General features: G+C 40.8%; 1 protein-coding gene and 1 long non-coding RNA gene across 14 annotated transcripts in view; one reads left to right on the top strand and one right to left on the bottom strand.

Annotated features, from left to right (window-relative positions):
• Positions 1-21,566, bottom strand: part of PRKG1 (protein kinase cGMP-dependent 1) — a 466,091-nt gene that overhangs the window by 173,154 nt on the left and 271,371 nt on the right. The window contains exon 1 of one of the 13 annotated variants that reach the window (XM_040562968.1): positions 1,089-1,107. The exons of the other annotated variants lie outside the window; for them this stretch is intronic. The gene's annotated coding sequence lies outside the window, so the exon portion shown is untranslated. Of the gene's footprint in view, positions 1-1,088; positions 1,108-21,566 lie in introns of those variants that run through there. 13 annotated transcript variants of the gene reach the window in all.
• Positions 1,035-19,907, top strand: LOC121072839. The gene is made up of 3 exons (XR_005821409.1): positions 1,035-1,329; positions 1,557-1,637; positions 19,787-19,907. It is a non-coding gene; the product is annotated as an uncharacterized LOC121072839 (long non-coding RNA).

Here is a 21,566-nt window from a genome sequence, read left to right on the forward strand (position 1 = left end):
TGTGAGGGCACTGTGGGGAATTGCTTGCTGTCAGTAGGAACTGCAGAGCAGCTTTTCCTGCTGGCTCTGGAAGCTAACGTTTTCACAGGGAGCTCAACATGTTAAACAGAGGATGCCAAAATAGGGAAAAACAGCTGTGCAAAAGTGTCCATGTGGTTATTGTGCAAGGTGGTTATTTTCTTCCACTACTTTAAAATCTATTCCCATCCTGGTAAGCAAGTTGCAAGCTGAGTTTCAGATCATGAACAAAACCATCTCGCTGGGGCATTCGAGGATGCCACGTGGATTATTGGGTGTCGGAAGTGCCTGGTGATGTCTGAGCACTGTGATCACCTGGTGACTGGATGGTGTATCAGCCTCTTGGAGAAAATACAACACTTTGGATGAGGCGGTAGTAAAGGAAGTCTCCTTTGAAAAGTGAGAACTGTTAGCGTGTGCCTGGACTCCATACAGCTGTGAAATGCTTTTGTGATACAGGCCAAGGCACCGAGTGATACAGTAGCATATTCATTATGTATCTGCAAACTGTTGCATCGAGATAAAATTTCTCTTTCCCATCGGAAAAGAATTACTATTTGGAGGATAAACTATTTCTTTACATGTAATACCGATCACATGGAATGGAAAAGAAGAGGCAGAAAATAAGTTCAGAAAAGGTGTATTTACTTCTCTAGAAACTCAGTATTTACCTATTATAAACGTAATTGGTAAGTCAAGGGTAGCTTTCCTGAAGCAATTTCCTGCACATTTTGCTTAGCTTAAAGAATATTAGAGGAAAAAAAAGAAAGGGAAATGGAGAACGACATTCACTCACACTTGCATTAATTACACTTACACGTCTGGCCTTGAAATTGGTGCAAGTAACACAACTTCTAGAAAGACTGAATACATTTGTTCTACAATTGCTGCAGATGACCTATCTGCTGTACTCAAGCTACAAAGGCATTAAAATCATTTACGATTGTTCATCTCTGAGTGAAAATATTATAGCTACAGTCTTAAAGCCCTGCCACTCTTAACATTGAGCTTATTCTGGTAAATAAACTCCTTAGGGCATTTGTAGTAAGCATTTTCTCTCAGAGAATTACCCGGTGATGGGAGCAGTGACGGGGTAACGGGACTGTAAGTGGAAAGCGCTGACACAAAATGGCTGCTCAGCCCTGTCAGGAGAAAATGGCCGCTAGCCTGGGAAATGCAGGCCTGGGAAGCAGAGGCATCCTTGGCATGCGGCTGGACACCTGAGAACCAGAGATGGCCCGAAGATATTACCAATCAAGACAAAGCAAGAAACCGAGAAACAGCTTATCACCTGAAGAAGTGGGAATTGAGGTAGGAAACAGATTATTTTTTTTCAAGAAAATAAAGGAAAATAAGAAACACCATCCTGTACTGGATTTCTCACCTATTGGTTATCTGAAGTGACACTGTTCTATGCTCTTGTATGTCTCAATAATATAATAAGAGCCATATTTTTACTCAAAATGGAGCTTGTCTGTCTGAGAAACTTCTCATGCAGCATGTGTTCTTTATTCTCTACTATTTTTTTTCCTTTTCAGACAGGCTTCTATGGAATGTCATGTTAATTTTGTGACGCTGTGTATCAAATCCTAAACTCTGCAACATGCTTCAACTTCCAGGTGAGTTTCCATCTGTCACTTTGGTCCCCTTTCTGGGCCCATTCCTAAGGTGGTCTATCTCTCAGCTGAGTTTCTAGGACCCTTTCAAGTTTGGTCCTTTCTGAGATCGGTTTCTTAATTAGACCTGTTTGAGGTCAGTATGACCTAGACCCTTCTTTTGAGATCAGTTTGATGCATTTGGTATTGATCATTTTATGAATATGTATATATGTACATAGTCTGTCGTAAGTATAGTACTGATAAGCATAGCCTACTGTAAGTATAGTCTTGATAAATATGACCTATCATAAATACATTTGCTGTTACAGTATTGACAAGTTTGTAATCCATAAGTATTTTCACTGCCATAGTATTACTGATGTTTGTTGAACCTGTAATACCAATCTGTATTTATTGCTATATTACTGATTTTTAGTACCTCTGAATACCTTTCTACTACTTCTAACTTCTGCTACAATTAAATAGTGTTACACATGGGTTGGGTAACCCCCTCCTTTTTGGATTATGCCATCTAGTTACATTCTATGAGCACATAAAAATGGGAGAGATGCAGAAAGCAAATGAACTGATTTTTTTTCTTCCTTCTGAGCTGAAGTAAAGCAAGTGTGAAGGGCTGCATTTTCTTTTAAATCTCATGATGAAAGGATATAATAACGATGGTAATGGATGAAGTTGTCCACTGACATCATAAGGACAAAACATATTTCCCCATGGGAAATGCATGTGGGGCACACAAAAGGATCAGAAAAGGATGTGGTTGTAGACTCTGTTTTGGTCCACACACTGTTTATGTTCAGTAGGCTGCTCAGGTATTCTGGAGTATTTTTTTTTCCATGCTTCTGTCAATCACTGTCTTTCCCTGACAGGGGTTCATTATCAGAGACAGCCCTCCTACTTCATTTTACAGTCACTGGGGAGATTGCGCAATTGAAAGAAAAAAAAAATGTTTCTGTCATGATGGGAGAAAAGGAGCAAAATTAGCAGGTATATAAACCCATTCACCCATTTTAGATACATTTACTCAAGATTATTAATCTTGTAAAGGACAGTTGCTCAGAAAGAGCTACAAACGCTCAATAGTAACAACTTTGATAATATTGATAATTCTAAGCATGCACATTTTTGGTCACCCAATTAAAGACAGGATTCACATCGCCAGTAGTGCTGCTGCCATGCCAGCCCTTGCTGGAGGAAAACTAATACCTCACATTAGAGCAAGTCCATAGGAGGGCCACAAAAATGATCAAGAGGCTGGAGGACCTCTCCTCAAAGACAGGCTGAGGGAGTTGGGTTTGTTCAGCCTGGAGAAGAAAAGATTCCAGGGAGACCTTACAGAGGCCATTCAACACATAAAGGGGGACTACAGGAAAGCTGGGGAGGGATTCTTTGTCAGGGAGCGTAGTGATAGGACAAGGAGTAATAGCTTTAAACTGAAAGAGGGTAGATTTAGATTAGGTATTAGGAAGAAATTCTTTCCTATGAGGGTGGTGAGGCACTAGAACAGGTTACACAGAGAAGCTGTGGATACCCCGTCCCTGGAAGTGTTCAAGGACAGGCTGAACGGGACTTTGAGCAACCTGATCTAGTGGGAGGTGTCCCTGCCTATGGCAGGGGGGCTGGAACTAGATGACCTTTAAGGTCCCTTCCAACCCAAGCCATTCTATGGTATTACCTTTTAGGAATGCCATGTGTTTTGTTTTTTTATTTCTGCTGTTGCAGTTGGTATTTCTTCATATTTCCAAATCAAATTATACCTGTGGTCCTAAAGGAAAGATTCTGTATCTTCCAACTCACTCATCTTTTCCGAAATTATTAGATAGGCTATTAAAAAATAATACACATCACAATACGCCTCACACTCTCATACATCGAGTTTTTTATTTCTGTGATCCTGCATTCGCAATATAGCAAAAATTAAGTTCTCCATGGCTAGCAATGCCTAGTAATTATTACCTATTCAGAACAGTTCACTGCCAATGAGTTTTTCTCCAGCTTTTTTCCCTTTCTGTTGGAGATATTGTGGGAAATGAACCCTCATACTTCAGCCTCCATGGAAAATCCTGAATTGGTGAATCTAGCCTGATTTATTCTTACGAATTTCAACTGAAACAACAAATTCATCACTGTGGCAATGGAATAAAGTCAAATGGCATCACAAAAACCATCATCTCATACAAGATGCAAATACTTGAAAATGAAAGATGTTTTCAACTCACTCTTGCACTATCTCAAATAGATCCTTAAACATTGAGTACTATTTTGAAGACAACAGTGCACTGTAGAGTTTGAAGAAGTGAAAAGTCTTATTTGCATTCATAGTCCATTTTGTCACATTTCTCCAAATTGGATATTTACAACATCTTCAAAAACAATTTAAGCCAGGCATTTTGTGTCTAACAGATGTCTACTGCACTTGACAGCAAATTGTCATAATAATATCTCTTTCAAGAAGACACTGACAATACTGTTTCCAAAGCACAGACTCTGTTTTGCAATGTTTGCTGCTGTTACGCTGTTCTAATGCTGTTTCCTGCCTACCTTCTTTAACCAGCAGTATTAAATGGACATATTAAAAAGATTATTAGTTTTCTGCCTTCAAAATTACATAAATACAAGAAAAAAAATATCCTGTAAATGTTTTTAAGATCATCAGAATCACAAGCATTTTTCATTCTCCCATGCAACTTCTTTCAGTGTCCACCAAACCAAAGGGACCTGAATTTACTGTCACAGACCCAGCTCTCTGGGGAAAAGTTACGCCCTGATGCAGCCGTTGACTGAATCTGCGTGATCTGGCTGGATGGCCGGGCCCAAAGAGTTGTGGTGAATGGAGTCAAATCCAGTTGGAGGCCGGTTACTAGTGGAGTCCCCCAGGGCTCAGTGCTGGGGCCGGTCCTCTTTAATATCTTTATCGATGACCTGGACGAGGGGATCGAGTGCACCCTCAGTAAGTTTGCAGATGACACCAAGTTAGGTGCGTGTGTCGATCTGCCCGAGGGAAGGAAGGCTCTGCAGGAGGATCTGGATAGGCTGGACCGATGGGCTGAGGTCAACTGTATGAAGTTCAACAAGGCCAAGTGCCGGGTCCTGCACCTGGGGCGCAACAACCCCGAGCAGCGCTACAGGCTGGGAGATGAGTGGTTGGAAAGCTGCCTGGCCGAGAAGGACCTGGGAATACTGGTTGATAGGCAGCTGAATATGAGCCAGCAGTGTGCTCAGGTGGCCAAGAAGGCCAACAGCATCCTGGCTCGTATAAGAAGCAGCGTGGCCAGCAGGTCTAGGGAGGTGATTGTCCCCCTGTACTCGGCTCTGGTGAGGCCGCACCTCGAGTACTGTGTTCAGTTTTGGGCCCCTCGCTACAAGAAGGACATGGAGGTGCTCGAGAGAGTCCAGAGAAGGGCGACAAGGCTGGTGTGGGGTCTGGAGAACAAGTCTTACGAGGAGCGGCTGAGGGAGCTGGGGTTGTTTAGCCTGGAGAAGAGGAGGCTCAGGGGAGACCTCATCGCTCTCTATAGGTACCTTAAAGGAGGCTGTAGAGAGGTGGGGGTTGGTCTATTCTCCCACGTGCCTGGTGACAGGACGAGGGGGAATGGGCTCAAGTTGCGCCAGGGGAGGTTTAGGTTGGATATTAGGAAGAACTTCTTTACTGAAAGGGTTGTTAGGCATTGGAATGGGCTGCCCAGGGAAGTGGTTGAGTCGCCATCCCTGGAGGTCTTTAAAAGACGTTTAGATGTAGTCCTTAGTGATATGGTTTAGTGGAGGTTTTGGTAGTGTTAGGACAGAGGTTGGACTAGATGATCTTGGAGGTCTCTTCCAACCTAGACGATTCTGTGATTCTGTGATTCTACCCTGGCACCTGGAGCACCTCCTCCCCTCCTCCTTCACTGACCTTGGCATCTGCAGGCATGTTTCTCTCACACTTTATCACTCCTGTCTCCGATCTGCTGTTGCACAGCATTTTTTCCTTTCTTCAATCTGTTCTCCCAGAGGCACAACCAGCATTGCTCACGGCTCAGCTCTGGCCGGCAGCAGTTCCCTTTTGCAGCCAGCTGGAGCTGGTTCTTCTCTAATACAGGACAGCTGCTGGGCTCTGCTCACAGAGGCCGCCCCTGCTAACAAAACCTTGCCACATAAGCTCACCCTGTGTTTGGCAGTGTCATTTGCTAGACACAGTAAAAACCAGCAGAACTGAATTCAGGGGCAATCTTGAACTTCTCTGCCCAGATCAATGCATTTTAGATGGCTCACACAGAAAAAAGACCAAACAAAAACACTTTTGATCAGTAGATCATCACTGAGAATACTCTTCCAGGAAGTGACTTATTTAACTCCTCCACAGAGAAATAAACTACAAAAAAAGGAATCAGAATCCAGAAAGAGCTCATTCCTCTTCATGGTACAGATCTCAAACAACCAGATTTGCATGAAAATTTGAGAATAGCAACATGTCAATTCATCTCAGACTGTTTGATTTCAGACATTCTTACAGACAAGCAGTGTTGGTGCAAACCCCAGGTGTATCAGCAAGTACTTCAAGACATCCAGGATATACTAGCCAGCTTAATTCAGTGTCTCTAAACACATCAAAGGGCAAAAAGCCCACTTCTTCCTAATGTCTAACCTGCACAACCACAGAGCAGCATTGAATAATTACTACTCAGTTGGAGACAGAAGAGGAACACTGACTTCAAGATTTGCCCAAGGCAAAAATATACTGCCAGCATATCCCTTCCTATTTTAAGAAAAGTCATTCTCTCGGCAGCGTGCTCATTTGCCGATCACAGCAGTAAGAATGGCACACGCATTATTTATTTGGGGGTGTAATTTGGGACATTTATCCTTTGTGAACTTCTGAAGGCTAACAGATGGTGGGTCGTCTTAATTCTTTATTTCCAATGACTTTTCTTCATACCAGTGGAACAGCTGCTGCTGTTGCTCTTCATCTTTTTGTTAAACTCCTGTTATCTTTGAATGCCTTTATAGATGTTGCAGAGACCTTTGACAGAGTAGAGTTTGAAATGTATAATACTACCACAAGTTTTAGGAGGCTCAGCACACCAAATACCTTTAAAATGTCTCTAAAGCTGTAAATGATATACCTCCCTTTCTCTAGTATAAGTTTCAGTCCTGTTATTGAATTAAAGTAAACAGAAGAATAATTTAATCTTTGAGTTTATGTTGCTGATTTTTTTCTCCCATCAGTAAAATCCTTGCATCTCAGGAGTAAAAAATTTGCTATGAACAGTAAACCTCAATACTTTTTTTTTTCCACTGAAAATGGAATGCAGCTGAAAACAAATTAAATGTTGAGCATTTTCAAGTTGCTGGGATTGTATTGAAGAAATGATCAAATAAGATTGACAGATTCAAAATAAGGTCTGAAAATTCAGTTGTTTAAGAAAACAATCTTGAGAATATTGCAAACAGTCAAACAATATAATGGGAAACAAAAAAACAAAAACAAACAAACAAAAATGCCGGGAAGATTATTTCAACTGTTAAATAGAACCCTACTCAGCTGCTGCCAAATAGTTGTTACTTATTGCTTCCTCTGTATTTGCTCAAAGATCAGCTGTAGGGGCTGTAACCCTAAAACTGGCTCCCAATTTTTTATTATAACATACCTCTGTTAAGACCAGGTGCAACCCTATACTCAGGCTCGTCCGAAAAGGTCTGTTGGGAGCACAATGTCAAGCTGACTCAAACTGGATCCAAAAGACATCTTGGGTTTGGATGAAAAGCAGGGTGAGCACAGATCCAGCCACGTGGGTGTATCTGCAATGCACTCCAGTTACAAACTGGTTTGGAGAATGGGAGAAACTTCTTGGCAGGCAGTGACACGGACTGACCATGGTTCAGTTGACCCTTGTAATGGCCATTCGTACCGGTGGGCAAACTCTTGGGAAATTTAATGGATGTTATTAAGCCAACACATGTTGGATATGTTCAGCTGCACTGTAGCTTTCTGAAAGCTCCATTTATCTTTCTCCACTTGAATGACAACAGATGTGTAACTTTGCTCTATCCAGTGCATCTCATTTTTCCATTTTTTTCCACTGCAACATGAAAGCTTCACTAACTTCTATCAACTTGTTGAAATAATTGCTATTCAACATATTACAAAATATCAGCACACTACATAAATGCCTCTTTATCCCCAATATGAATGTCAGAGCGAACACTACTATACTAACCTGATCTCCTTCTATGATAAGACAAACAGCTTAATAGATGAGGGAAAGGCTGTGAATGTTTCCTTGGATTTTAATAAAGCATTTCACACTGTTTCCCACAGTATTCTCCTGGAAAAACTGGCTGCTTAGGGCATGCACAAATGTACAATTCATTGGATGAAGAACTGGCTGGATGGCTGGGCTCAAAGGATTGTCATGAGTGGGCTTAAATCTGGGTGGTGGCCAGTCACAAGTGGTGTTCCCCAGGTCTCCGTATTGGGGCCAGCTTTGTTTAATATTTTCATCAACCATCTGGATGAGGTGATCAAGTGCACCCTCAGTAAGTCTGCAGATGACACCAACTTGTGTGAGGGTGTTGATCTGCTTGAGGCTAGGAAGGCTCTGCAGAGGGATCTGGATATGCTGCATCAATGGGCTGCATCCAGTTGTATGGCATACAACAAGGCTAAGTGCCAGGTGCTGTGCTTGGGTCCTAACACCCCCATGCAGTGCTACAGGTCTGGAGAAGAGTGGCTGGAAAGCTGCCCAGAGGAAAAGGACCTGAGGGTGTTGGTCCACAGGGGCTGTACATGAGCCAGCAGTGTGCCCAGGTGGCCAAGAAGGCCAGTGGCATCCTGGCTTGTATCAGAAATAGCATGGCTAGCAGGACTGGGGAAGTGATTGTCCCTTGTACATGGCACTGGTGAGTCTGCACCTCGAGTACTGCGCTCAGATTTGTGCCCTCACTACAAGAGGGATATTGAGTTGCTTGAGCGTGTGCAGAGAAGACCAACAAAGCTGGTGAAGGGACTAGAAAACAAGACTTAAAAGGAGCGGCTGAGGGAACTGGGGTTGTTCAGTCTGGAAAAGAGGAGGCTGAGGGGAGACCTCATCATTCTCTACAACTACCTCAAAGGAGACTGTAGCATGTTGGTCTCTTATCTCAGGTAATAAGTAATAGGATGTGAGGAAATGGCCTCAAGTTGTGCCAGAGGAGGTTTAGATTTGATATTTGGAAGACCTTCTTCACTGAGTGGGTTACCAAGAATTGAAATGGGTTGCCCAGGGAAGAGGTGAAGTTGCCATCTCTGGAGGTATTTAAGAGATGTGTGGACAGGGCACTAAGGGACACTGTTTAGTGACAGGACTCAGTAAGACAGGCTGATGGTCGGACTTGATGATCTTGAAAGTATTTTCCAACCTAGATGATTTTATGATTCTATTTCAATCTTTCTGAGTTGATAGGGACTGAGATCATTGATAAGCAATGATCTTTTGACTATGATCAAATGTCTAAAGCTTTTCCATTTGTCATGTTTTGAAAGAGTGATAAAAACAGTACCGAAACTCAAGTGTTTGGGAATTTTTAGTGGGTATTCCTTCAGATAACGTCGTTAATAGATAGAGATCTAATACATGGGAAAGGTGGGACACGACTTAAAGACTTCTGTTGTACACAGAAAGAAGTCAGAATGGAAACATGATGCTGAAAATAGCCCAAAAGTTATGTTAGTGAATCAGAGGGGACAGACCTAAAAGGTAAGAAGTTGGCATACTCATTTTTAGTGTTGAAACCCTGTAACACAGGATGTGCTGTGCTGCCCCTTTTTGCCCATGGCAGCATCCAGGGAGCCTGGCTATGAGCAGAGCCTGTCCTAATGAACTAGTGAATCTAGGACTCTATCAAAAATATTTTTTAAATATAATTTATGCCAGTCAGCTTTTTGGTTGTTTTTTGTTTGTTTGTTTTCGGTCATGGTTTTTTGTTTGGTTGTCGTGATAAGATTATGGCTCTGGGTGAAAAAGGCAAATTTACTGATTTACTATACTTCGATTTATTCAAGGCCATGTGGCATCTTGATTAAAAGTAGCATTATATATTTCTAGAAGGAAACACTTTAATTAAAATCTGACTCACTGACAGGTATCAAAAGATAGTTAAAATAAGTGAGCAATGGCTGTTGAAAGCAATTCCCATAAATCCATTTCTCATTCATTGTCATTTCTATTTTATTGATGATCATTCCTCAAGTTTGCAGATGAGGCGATTTACTCCCCTCAGGTGATTAACATCTACCAAAGAACCCATTAATAGCCTAAGTATTCAGTAACTCATTTTTGGAACAGGCATGCAGATCACAGCCACAGCATCAGAGGAAGCACGTAGGCATTGAGTTAAAACAACATAGCCAGCTCCTCCTAAATAACCTCCTCCAAAAAAAAAAAAAGCTCTATTATCATTGGTTGAAGTAATAGTACCTGAGCAAAGAGTGATAATCTTGAAACTATATGCAAGTTGGACCAGTCCAGAAACACTGTGTCCTGTTCCCATATAGCATAACACGGTAAAATACTGGGAAGAGTTCAAAAGAGATTACAATAATTAGCCAAAGCACAGGGGAGATGGGGAACTTTATCATTGGATATGAGTCGTTTTTTACATGGGAGTAAGATCAGACATTGAAGACAGACACTTAGGAAAGCCAAAGAAAGCCCTGTTAGAATTACATTTGGCCAGGGACATCAAGGGCAACAAGAAAGGCTTCTATAGGTTGATAAAGATTTCATTGGTGATAAAAGGAAGACTAGGAAAATTGTGGGCCCTCCCCAGAAGGAAACAGGAGACCTGGTTTCCTGGGATATGGAAAAGGCTGAGGTACTCAATGACTTTTTTTTCCTCAGTCTCCACAGGCAAGAGCTCCAGCCACATGGCCCAGGCCCCAGAAGTCAGGGACTGGAAGAATGAAGAACCACCCACTGTAGGAAAAGATCAGGTTTGAGACCATCTAAGGAACCTGAAAGCACACAAGTCCATAGGACCTGATGAGATGCATCCATGGGTCCTGTGGGACCTGGTGGATGTAGTTACTAAGCCTCTCTCCATCATATTTGAGAAGCAGTCCAGTGAGTTTCCACTGACTGGAAGAGGGGAAACATCAGCCCCATTTTTAAAAAGGGAAAGAAGGAAGACCTGGGGAACTACAGGCCAGTCAGTCTCACCTCTGTGGTAAGATCATGGAGCAGATCCTTCTGGAAACTCTGCTAAGGCACATGGAAAATAAGGAGGTGACTGGTGACAGCCAGCATAGCTTCACTACGAGCAGATCGTGCCCAACAGATTTGGTGGTCTTCTACAACGGGGTTACAGAATTGGTGAATAGGAGAAGAGCAACTGACACCATCTACCTGGACTCATGCGGAACATTTAACACTGTCCCACGTGATATCCTTGTTTCTAAATTAGAGAGCCATGGATCTGATCGATGGACCATGCGGTGGGTAAGGAATTGGCTGGATAGTTGCACTCAAAGATTTGCAATCGACAGCTCGATGTCCAGGTGGAGACCAGTGACGAGTGGTGTTCCTCAGGGGTGAGCATTGGGACCGACGCTGTTTAACATCTTTGTGACATGGACAGTGGGATGGAGTGCACCCTCAGCACATTTGCTGATGGCACCAAGCTGTGTGGTGTGGTCGACACGTTGAAGGGAAGGGATGGGATACCATTTGGAGGGACTTGGGTCTCTGCAAACATCATGAGGTTCAACAAGGCCAAATGCAAGGTCCTGCAACTGGGTCAGAGCAATCCCAAGCACAAACACAGGCTGGGCAGAGAATGGATGGAGAGCAGCTCTGAGGAGAAGGACCTGGGGGTGTTGGTTGATAAGAAGCTAAACAAGAGCCAGCAGCGTGCGCTTGCAGCCCAGAAAGCCAACCGTACCCTGGGCTGCACCGACAGCAGTGTGGGTGGCAGGGTGAGGGAGGGGATTGTCCCCCTCTGCTCTGCTCTCATGAGACCCCCCCTGGAGCCCTGCACCCAGCTCTGGGGCCCCAAAGAAGGACATGGAAATACTAGAATGAGTCCAGAGGAGGACCACAAAGATGATCAAGGAGCTGCAGCACCTCTCCTACAAGGACAGGCTGAGAGAGCTGGGGTTGTTCAGCGTGGAGAAGAGAAGGCTCCAGGGAGACCTGACAAGCGACCTTCCAGTACCTACAGGGTGCTACAGGAAAGCTGTGGAGCGACACTTTGTCAGGGGTTGTAGGAATACGACAAGGGGGAAATGGCTTTAAACTAAAAGAAGGTAGATTTAGATAAGACATTAAGAAGAAATCCTTCACTATAAGGGTGGTGAGGCACTGGAACAGGCTGCCCAGAGAACCTGTGCATGCCCAAGGCCAGGCTGGATGGGGCTTGGGGCAGCCTTGACTTGTGGGAGAGGTCCCTGTGCATGGTGGGGGGGTTGGAATTAGATGATCTTTAAGGTCCCTCCCAACCCAAACCATTCTGTAATTCTGTAAGATTTATGGGATCTTGCAGATGAAGAAAGGCAAGATCCAGTGGAATTACAAATCAGAGCAGCATTATTTGGGATAGTGTTGTCTTCATTTGGGAGGCTATAAAACAAGGTTCAAGTTATGTATTTTTCTTAAATAAAGACTTCCTTTTTCCTTTGTCTAAGAAAAAATTGGTGGCGTACATCTGTTTGTGGAGGTTGTAATTTATCTTACTGGTTAAGGAGACTCTCACTTTTTTGCTGTCCCTCTGGCATCCAAAACCCTGTGAAGACAGCCTCAAAACACTGTGACACAGCCTGTTAATCCATGGGACAGAAGGTTTTTGGGAGCCACTTGCTTTCTGAAGCTCTGTGCCTGCTGAAACTGCAAATTCAGCAAATGTAAAGGGAAAGAAAACTTCACCTACTCTTCTGAAGAGGGGTTTGGACCAGATGACCTCAGGAGCTCTTCTAATACAAACTGTTTTATTAATCTATGCTCCAAAAATGATTTTTTGTTTTGTATTTACTTATTCCTGATAAGGGTTTACACATTATTTAGTTGTTTTGAATATCACCCTTTTTTTTTCCACTGATATCTTTTATTTTCCCACCCTTGCATAAAACATTAAAAAACCTGTGTGTTTGTGCACACACATATTGCAATTTGATTTGAAAGTTATCAAAGCTTTGCAGTTTGGGTTTTCTTGTTAAAAACGGTATCTTAATGATTTGTATTGTGCATTGGCCAGCTGGTCCTGCTTGGCTTCCTTGCTAGCAGCTTAATAGAATGTTAATTCACTGGAGGTCAGATGTAATTTTCTAAATATTTAAGAAGTTAAGTTCTAAATATTTAAGAAGTTTTACTGCCCCTTTGAGGGCATTTTAACCTAAGCTTTATTTTTCTTTATCTAAAGTTCAATTCAACAACATAATTCCTATAGGCATGTTCTGTGAGGTCATTGTCATTGTATATAATTCCTTGTTTTCTCTACAATTCAAAATACATTTTTCTAATCACACTGTGAACTGCTGGGACACACTGTGAGTTTCTCTTCTCTTGAGCTGTAGAAACTCTTTCATCATTTTGCAGAAATAACTATACTGGTTTATCAGTGTCTATATGAAGTTTAAATTATTCTGCCCAGTATGCATTACCTTTATTTTTTGAAGTCACAAGTAATATTATACTCAAATCCCACAGTTTAAATCACTCTGGTAATTACCTACCTCTTTAGTTTTTGATAATCAGAGTTGTATTTATTGGCAAGTCGCTTGTGTGATATTTCCAGAGACAGTATATAATCGAATTTAGAATGTATTCCTGATGCTCATAAAAGCAATAAAACTGTCACCTTCTGTCTGCACATTAAAAATGTATCCCATGAAAGTAGAGGACAAATGCATAAAATGATTATTACAATTTGCTAATGTGCAAAGGATACAGGAAAATGAGACCAGTCTCAGGCTGGACATAAAAACATTTAACAGCTCTGCACTCAAATGGCAATATTTACTGAACTTTTCTAAAATCACCAAAGAAAATATGCTCCATTAGAAACTTGACTAAGTCCGATTTACTTTATTTCAAAAATGTAATTCCTATCAATATTAGTAAGAATGCAGAACCTATATAAAATTAGAATTAGTTCCCTGAAATAAAAACCAAAAAAGATACAATTTCCTGTTAGATAGTCATATCTAGACAAGTCAAATTATTTATGTTGACTATTTTCTCATAAATGTATATAGACACAAAGGGGAGAGACTATTAGCATTTTAAAACTTTCCCACTCAGAACAGAACCTCAACATATATTTAAGGTTCAGCAACTCATCCCTGAGCTGCTATATATTTCTCTTCTAAAATGATGTCCATATACACCTTCTACTCTTTTTCTTTTCCTTCCTGTTTCCTATCTCTGTTTAGCTTTTTCTTCACAACTGAATTTATATTAAGATCAAAAGATTCAAGCTAGTTTATAGAAATAACATTCAGAAAAAAAATATATATATTTGTTGACTTGAGCACTCTTCGGTGCATAACCTCACACTACTGTGTCTTGTATCACAATGATTTGTTTTCTCTCTTAATTTTTATCTGTCTTTAGATAAAGAAGCAACGGTAGTCTGCTCAGCTCTCACTTTTTGCCTGCTCAGCACAAAGTAACAGTAACAGGCAATTAAGTGCACCGCAAGTCATTAACTCCACTCGAGATTCCTAGGATGCCTCTTAAAATGAGGAACAGAAATTAAAATACATCTTTGGATTATTTTTTGTAAGAGTGAAATATTACATATGTCCAGAATTCCAACACACTGCCTTCCAGTGCCAGAATTGACTAGTTTTGGTTATCGCAACCAGGAGGTCAAGCCCCAGTTGTTCCATTCTGTTTTATTTCGGAGCCTGGCCGAGAGACACTAATCAGCAGCACCAGGAAAGTATGTATGAGCTGATGAGTTTTCCTCCTTTGCTGCCCTAATTCAAATGCAAACGCCTCCAGGAATACAGACGCTGTTTGGTATTGAGAATTTTATGTGCTCCATGTTGTTGTGGTGCTGATAGCTTGTTATTCCTAAGATACTTTGTAGAGTTATTTAAACACACAGAGTTGGAAATGATTTAACCTAGCAGAATTATTTTAGTTCACGCTCCAGCAGCAGGCAGGTTTGCCGGAGGTGGTTTGCATCCCCAGCCTGACATTGCTTTGCACCTTCTTCTCACCCTAATTCTGAGTAATTATTTTCTGACCAAATGCATGCTAATAGGGGATTTTATCTTTAAATATCAGCATCAAGATGCAGCTGATACTTTTTAAATTGGGAAGAAAACCACCCCTAGGAGCAGGAACCTTCTCTCCAGATCCTCAGAAAAAGTACACACATCAAACAAAACCCGCAATTTCAAAACCAAAACCAAACCATCACTTTGATTAAAACTCATCAACAATTGCTCAGGAAAGCCAAGTACTTGCTCCTCCACAAGAAATACATATTAAAACACAGTAATGAAATTTTGGCCATTCAAAAACCATTCTTAAGTGCTGCCACGCTTTACCATGTGGTTTTGATTGGAAGACCTCAGATGAGTAGGCTGTTCTCAGCCTTCCCTGAGGAAACTGCTCTGTGTGGATGGAAAAACATCTTAATTAACAGCCAAAAAAACAACTCATGGAAGTGAGAGATTCCTGAAATCAAGACTAAGCATCAGTAAACATTTGCACTGGCTTTTTTTTTTGTTTGTTTGTTTTTTTCTGGAGTGTCTCTTCTCCAGGGGAGATTAAGAATCAGCCACCCCAAGTATCTGATACCACCATGGTTATGACATTATTGCGAGAAGCAGGTTTAGGTCAGCCCAAGAATGAGAAAAGAACCTCATCTTGATCTCTTAGATACAAATCAATACTTTTTGGCTCAAAGAAGACTGAAGAGTAGAACTCCACGTTACTCTGAAACTCCTACATTTATCCCTTGTGTCACTTTCACTGGGAGCTCCCAGATAGGAACCACATTCTTTGTTTTGTTCAAATCAACACGAACTTAACAGTTACAGATCAACAAAGGGGAAAATATAGTTCATTAAAAGCCTTTTTTTTCTGTAAACCAAACCAACCAACCAACCAACCAACCAAACAAAAAACCTCTACCCAGGCATTCCCAGCCTTAAACATGTAAGTAATAAGAGCAAAGTCATTAGAAAAGTTGTTGCATCACTTAGGGAATATTTTCATACATATTATGACACAAAAGAGACATCATAAACTAGGGGCAAGGAAGGCAAAATAATCAATTTACTAAACCTGTAATCTGTGGGATTCAGTGATCAAAAAATTAGCTTTACTCAGCAGGATATCACATGAAACAAAAGCTTCTGAATGAGATCTACTCTTATAAATGCCAATGGCTACTTTCTCTAACAATTTATTTTCTGGTAATTATACTTGCCTATCTGTAGATCAATACTTTCCATATCTTCATACTTCAGCTTGCTAAATGATTCTGAAAGGAAACTACTATTCGTATGTATAAGGCAGATTGCCAAGTCTCTCGACAATTACAAATAATAAATGAGATACACATCTAAACAGCTATTTCTAATCACATTAAAGGCTTTGTACTTAATCTTTCTTGTACTTTGCAAATACAAAACACAACAATTACCAGGTAAAAAATATGCACTGTACTCAGAGACGTGAATAAAGACGTACTTTGAGAGCTGCAAACACACTGCCTTTGTTAGCCTTCAAGCATACCACAATAAAGACAAGAACTTAACCTCTCCAATGGGTTTTCCTTCCTGGAAAAGCATCTTCACATTTGAATTCACAAATAACCTTTCTATTTTCACATTATCACAACATACTGCCTCCATCACAACAGACTATCTCAAATGATTTCTTTAACTACCAATACTCAAACATGCATCGACACAGTGTTTCTCTTGCAACTATGAATAGTTATGGCATTACACTTTTGTCCCCCAAGGCAGCAGCACTTCAGCACCCACTACTTTTTCATCTACTTGATTTCCGAACTGATACTCCTTCAACTGTTTTTGTACAATGGTGGATAGTCTACATCCAAGACGGCAGACACTGCACACCTGCATGCTGCACTGTCTTTCCAAACAAGCAATATTCTAGGATCATAAGCTAAAAATACCTCACATACTCAGAATAGTGTGGGCTCAGGCTAAAACAATAGCAGAGGCACGAGTACCACCTTCTCAGCATTCCCTTTGGGTGAGTTCCTACCCTGTAAAGGCTACTGATTTATGCTCCTGACATCACAAACATTTTTTATTATTTTTTTTTTTTGCTTCTGAAGATAAATGTCCAAAGTCATACAATAGGTTATTCAAACAGAAGAATGAAAATCTCATCTTGTTCCAAGTTACAGGACAGAGAGCTGAAAAGCACACTGAGGACAGATGCAACGTTTGGAAGCATGTAAGTCATAAAGAGATACAGCAAATATCCCTGGTGGCTGGCCAGGTAGCAGGGCAAGCTTTATGAGCCACCGCCATTTATCATACTCTGCCACCCGTGTCCAGAACATGCTGCTCATCTTATACTGCTTTCACTCAGCTCTTTGGGTGAAACTCGGGAATTACAGCACAGGCCAGATATCCTATTGCTCATCAGACCGGTATTTCCAAAAGCAATATTACCTGTGAGTACCAAAACAGCATAAGAACATACTCAGAAAAATAGCTAAATCCCATGCCCGTGTTAGTGTTTTAACATGATCAGGAAGAAGAAAAACTAAGGCAGTCAGGAACAACACAGTTAAATTCAAAGATAGAAATATTTAATTCAAGAAAAATCTGGCATACTCCCTTTGCTCCTAGATCCATCAGTGGTCATTGGTGGTTCTGAGGGAGTTTGTCTGGGTATCAAAAGAAGGAGCAGAACAAGCAAAACAAAAGAAAGGGTAGAAGTTCCCTAAGCCCTCTTCCTGACTTAAGATGTATGTCAAATATTTGTTGAAGTCAATTTTCTTCTTTTACCTGCCAAACAAGTTTGCCAAGCTGTAGGCGTAACTCATGAACAAGAGAAATAACTACAGTATTGCAATATATAGGACATAAAAATGGATAAATACAAACAGGTTGCATTAGTATAACACAAAAAGCATCCTTCATACTGAACGCTTTACAGAGGTACAATCTAAATAAAGAAAGGATCTATTTTCCTTATGAATCACTGTTATTTTCCCACGAATATAATGCAATATTATCACAATATTTCACTCACACCTCTAATTGCACCCAAATACCAAACCAGCAGCTTTTTCTATGCTGAGGCTTCAACTCCAGCGCAGCATGCTTTCATGTCTCTAGCAGAAGCTACAACATCTTTTTCTAATGTCAAATCCAAAATTAGATGTGATATTTCTTGCCAAAGACTATCAAAGGGTGGCCTTCCTGCACGCTTCCTAACAGACAACCCAAAGGAGGGCTGAAGTTTAATGAGCTATTCTTTTGGAAGCATGCCCAGTTCTTTACTTAATTTGGCCTTTAAACTCTAATACAGTTCAGCGTACATTACGTGCTCCTGAGTTATGCACTGCGACAAGATGAATTCAAAGACCCTTGTCCATATTTTTAATCTTAATACTGTTTATTTTGTATTCAGCAACATGGTTTATTTGCAGTCAGCAACTGTCTCACCCAGATTATTAAAAAAGACTAAAATCGCCCCTTCAGAAGGATGTATTCCAATTCATGCACTTTATTTTCCCATATGTATGGTTCCAATTTGCAGAGGAAGTAATACTTCACTGTATTTCAAAGCTCCAAAGAGCCAGTGAATGCTATTTCATTTTTGCTTGAACAAACATATACTTCCGACATGTATTAATCCCCAAAGGATTTCTAATCAGCAAAACATGATTACGTGATCTTTCAAACGAGCACATCTTAAGGGTTTTGTATTTATTAAGAGTTAATTGAAGTTACAGCTAATCAGACTCTTGAAGAAATCTTTGTTCTTGTTGAAATACACTTTTAGCAAAGGTTTACCAAATGGCCCAGGAAAAAAAAAGGGAAAAAAAAGAAAAAAAAAAAAAAAAAAGATTTCAGGGACAAGTGGCACATCAATTTCTACTTTTAGTCTGTTTCTCATCCACAGCTGGGCTAGCTGGGCAATGTTATAATTGTCAGCCATCCATAAGGAAAGATTAAATGAAAGCTAAACCCTTTGATATGCAAGTTTGCTTACTAAACCATATGTGTTTTTTTTTTTGCACCATGGCTCTCTTCAAAAGTATCAGCCAGCCTTTTCCAGCAGAGAGAAAAAGCACTTCTTCATGATCTGTTATTTAAGTAACTGTTATCAAAATGCCTCCACTTGTGAATCTGTATTGGATCTTTCTGACTTACAGAAAATAAATGTCAATTAGATAATGTCAAGAAATAACACCTTTCTTCAACTTCTGCCATGGCGTTTTTTTACTCACCCCATTAGAGGAAGCTTGCTTTCTCAATTGTGGCTGGTAGGCAAAGGTGTCACTTCTATCTCATGACCATTTATTTCTTAAAGGAAGAACTGTCAACACCTAAGCACCGTATTACTCTACTGGGCATAACTCCTGCAGCATTATCCCAATTTTTCCTGTATTCTGCAGCCATGGCACGTTAACTTCCAATGCTTTGAGCCAGGCTGTGAATCTTTCAGACCAGGCAACCTGTTCTAAATCTGTTTCTAAAGCATCTTTTATAACAGAGTCCAAAGCAGGTTTTTAACCACTACCACGTTATTAAGTACTACTACGAGCAGTGCCAGGAGAGAGCAGCAAGGAGAGAGGCTGTTCTCATTAAGTGCACAGCCTTCTGCAAAACACTGGGTGTTTGCACTGCAAAGACAGTTGCTAAATACTGAGCAACTTCACAGCAAATTTGAACTTCGAAGAATACTTCCAAGAAAGCAGACTCCAAGTTAATGAACTGCTAACTACTTACAGACCCCAGAATTCCTGCCTGAACCTTTCCAACCAAATTACAATACCTTCAGAAGTATCTTCCCTCAAGCCTGAGGCACAATTTTGAAGGTTTGGGAATGGTTTAAGCATGGACCTGAATTCAGAAAACAGCTGTAAGGGACGCAGAGTGAGAGACAGTGATCAAACGTTAAATATTTACTATTTGCTCTGTGAAGTTTGAACTTTACTGAATACTCATGTATTCATTTCTCTCCCAGCTTCTCAACTATTCCTGGCTGTATCTTGACGCTTACGACTCGATGCCGTACCAGACTCTGTTAGTGGCAATTCACATTTGTCAAAGCAATGTAACAAGTCTCGTAATAAAATTGCCATGCATTTCTCTCATGCAAAATGTGTTTTTGGAAGTTGCACACCAAGGTCCTCCCTGTAGATTCATTGAAAACACTCTGCAAATTCTGGGAATAGATGAAAGGATTTTCCTATGGTAGCTAAATACAGAGTTTGAAGCCTCAAACCACTTTCTTGCACAGACTGCTACAGTTTCAAGAGTTTTATCATGGCTGTTCAATTTAGATAATAAAAATAAAAGGATAAAAATGAAGTATATGGAAGCTCTGTTGCCATCGTGACCTCCTTGAGTGCATCAGTTAGACACTGACATCTCCTATTGTGTCACGTGTTTTTTTACATTGGAGCTGGATCTCAGAATAGCAAGACACCCAGCAACCTTACACTCCTAAGTCAGAACGGTTGGAAGTAGCTCCAGTTTGACATTTCCATTAACTGCAGTGGTGTCACCACTGCTGGAAGGAGAAAATCCCCATAAACCCTTCAGCTGAGCGCTCACTCATACATAAACCACAACCCTGAGTGCACAGAAATGTAGAAAAGAACTTGAATATGATCTCAAAGTATACTCAGAGTATTAGAAAAGTAACTGCTGTTTATTGTGACTTCAGTGCCCTTCAGGTCATTGTGAAAATAAGTCTGTTGAGCACCTAGTATAGCCTTCTCCACTAGCAATTAAGAAGTTGCCGTGGTAATGAAGCTGATCCTGCCTGATCTATTTTTCTTACACATGGTGGTCATCATGTGAAACACTACCTCTTGCACTGGTATTTAGTCTCTGTGAGATGAACCTTTAGATGAAAAGATCAGGTTGTTAACTTCTTTGGCATAAGCAACTCCCTGTTAAATCCAGACCCGACCCATGAGATTCCTCCTGAAATCTTTACACGGAGTATCCTCAAACACACAACTTTCCCAAGCACTGGACAAACCTTTTGATTTTGACACAATAGACAAATTTCTCAAGGTCTCTCTCAAATGAAGGTCCATTTTTTTGGCTTGGCACAAACAGCCCCTATCCCCTAATTCATCCTTTGATGGACATCTGATGAAGATGACTGTCCCATCATCCAGGTTGCCAGTGGAGACGTGGAGTACTTGCCCCACTATCATCCCCTAATGTACTTTGCTTTTCACCAACACCAGCTGAACACCAAAGCCATTGATTACCTCCCTTTGAGACCGACAGCCCTGCCAAATTTCAACCCATCAAACCATCGTGCATCTAGCCCATATGTCCTCAGCTTCCAAATGACAATACTGCAGACAACGATGCCCAAAGCCTTTCTAAACTCAAAATGAATTACATCCACCACTCTCCCATCATCCTTGTAGCCTCTCATTTAATCATGCAGGAATTGATCACCGAGAGCGCTGAAGTTTCTTTCATTATTTCTGAAATATTCTGTCAACAAATTATGCAGCCCTAAAGCTGTATTTTTCATCAAATAAATAGTTAGCCAAAATGTTCTGTTTGTCATTGTGCATTTGCAGACAAACATTTTTCATTAGGATCATAAGACAGTTTGGATATACAGTTTTCAAACACAAAGTTTGAGATACCCTTCTAAAAATTTGTTGGCATGCAAAACTTCCCACCAAGTGTGGAAAAAAGACACTTCCTTTACTATCTTCTCTCCCAAATATTCAACATATTTTAAACATTTCAATTTGCAGGAATACAAG

This window comes from Cygnus olor, chromosome 7 (genome assembly GCF_009769625.2).
Source record: "Cygnus olor isolate bCygOlo1 chromosome 7, bCygOlo1.pri.v2, whole genome shotgun sequence".
Taxonomy (NCBI): domain Eukaryota; kingdom Metazoa; phylum Chordata; class Aves; order Anseriformes; family Anatidae; genus Cygnus; species Cygnus olor.